Below are 2,417 nucleotides of genomic sequence, written 5' to 3' on the forward strand. Positions count from 1 at the left end.
CCCCCCCCCCCCCCCGCTCCCTGGCTCATGATCTGTCTCTGTCTCTCAAAAATAAATAAATGTTAAAAATTTTTTAAAAAAAAAAAGGAAGAGTCCAGTGAGATAGGCAGGGTAGGGATTATGATCTCCATTTTATAGATGGGTAAACTGGGTCTTGGGGAGGAGAAATGAGGGCTCAGTGAGTTCCCAGGATCAGCCAGATCCTAAAGTTGCTTTGCTGGGCCTTGAATCCAGGTAGAACTGTCAGAACTTTTGCCCCTAACCCTTGCATATTTCATTCAGCCACAAGGATTAGAGATGAGATTTTAAAAAAACTTTTAATGTTTATTTTTGAGAGAGAGAATCAGAGAGTGAGCAGGGGAGGAGCAGAGAGAAAGGCAGACACAGAATTCAAAACAGGTGCCAAGCTCTGAGCTGTCAACACAGAGCCTGACGTGGGACTCAGAATCACAAACTAGAAGATCATGATCTGAGCCAACGTTGGACACTTAACTGAGCCACCCAGGTGCCCCTGGAGATGAGACGTAAATGAAACAGTCATGCGTGTTTTTCACTTCCTTTGTCCACCTGCTCCAGATTTGCCATATTCAGTCTTCCGGAAGTACCACTTCTTCAGCCGACACCTTTGCTCAAAAATATTCATCACCTCCCTACTGCCTCAGGACCAAGTTTAAATGTGCTGGATTGGCATTCAAGGCTCTCCCTAGTCTGGCCCCAGTCTGCCTTTCTAACTGCAGGGCTATCCCAAACCCCACTATTCATCCAGCCACATTGGTTTGGGTGGTCTTCATATTTTCTCTCCTCCATGCCTTTGCTTCATGTGTTCCCACCTGGAATGCCCACCCCCGATTCTAGGAGAAGCATCCAACTCTAAGTAGTCCTCAAGTCCCCGCCTCCAAGAGTCCTCAGTCCTCACTCGCCTCTGAATGCATGGTAATAATAATAATAATAATAATAATAGTATTTACTGACCACCTGTGTGTCAGCTTCCTTGCTCCCATTCTTTCTTCACCCTCACAGTAACATTTATAAGGCAGACATTAACACCCTGATATCAAAGGGGAGGAAACTCAGGCTGAGAACCAACAACAAATACTTCCTGAGCACAGCTTTGTGCCAGAGAGTATGCTAAGCCCTGGCCATACAGTGATGGACACAAGATGTGGTCCCTGCCCTCACGGAGCTTGCATTCCTGTGAGGAAGACAGAGAGTAAGGACATACATACGCCAATTAGTTATAACAGTCTGCCTGCCATTCGTTGTAGTAAATGCCAAGAAGGAAAAGAACTGGGTTCTGGGCTGGATTTAGAGGACAGAGCAAGCTGTCTGAGAAGGGAAGTTTTCACAATGAGCTCTGAAGAGGCACCTGCCTGGCTCCGTGGCAGAGCATGCCACCCTTGATCTCAGGGTTGTGAGTTCAAGTCCTCTGTGAGGGGTACTTAATAAATAATAAAATAAGTTGAGATCTGAAGGCTTTCAGAGACTAGGAATGAGAGCCTTCCAGGCATAAGTCACATCTTCTGCAAAAATTCCCAGGCAGCAAAGCCCTTGGCACAATAGAGCAGTGGTCCCCCCTCGGGCCAGGGCCCCAAGACCCACCCTTTATTCCCGAGGATCTCAAACTCCCAGACAAATACATGACTGAGAACCAGAGGGACCCTGGGCTCAGTGCTGACCTGGCGAACTGCAGGTCTAAACATCCGCGTTCTAACAGTGCCCAGGCTTCGGGGGACGTTCCCTGTCTTCCTCCCCCCGCCACCCCGTTTTCCAAACCAGAGGTGCCCTTCCTGGATGGCAGGAGAGGTGTGGGCAGGCTCCCGAGTGCCACCAATGTGCACACAGAAGCTCTTAAGTGAAAGAAAAGATACATTCATTTCTCAGATGCCTCCTCTCAGGTTGCATGGATGTGATAGATATTTGCAAAATAAAATATCCATTTTTCTTGCTTCTTTTCACGTTCTGAAGGTTCTCATGAATTAGCACTGGTATTTTTTTAAATGTTTACTTAAAATTTTTTAATGTTTATTTATTTTTGGAAAAGAGAGAGACAAGGGGGGAAGGGGCAAAGAGAGAGGGAGACACAGAATCTGGAGCAGGCTCCAGGCTCTGAGCTGTCAGCACAGTGCCCGATACGGGGCTCAAACCCATGAACTGTAAGATCATGACCTGAACCGAAGTCAGGCCCTTAACCGACTGAGCCACCCAGGCGCCCCAATGTGTTTATTTTTGAGAGAGAGAGACAGAAAATCCAACCACGAATGTGAAATCATGACCGAAGCTGATGCTCAACCACCTAAGCCACCCCAGGCGCTCCTGCAAAGGTATGTTTTTTAAAAATCCTTTGATGAAAAGTAATGCAGGTCCAGATCATGACAGGAAGAGAAAAATAGAATTCAGAAAAGAATAAAAAGAAACTT

The sequence above is a fragment of the Suricata suricatta genome, chromosome 7, assembly GCF_006229205.1.
Source record: "Suricata suricatta isolate VVHF042 chromosome 7, meerkat_22Aug2017_6uvM2_HiC, whole genome shotgun sequence".
Taxonomy (NCBI): domain Eukaryota; kingdom Metazoa; phylum Chordata; class Mammalia; order Carnivora; family Herpestidae; genus Suricata; species Suricata suricatta.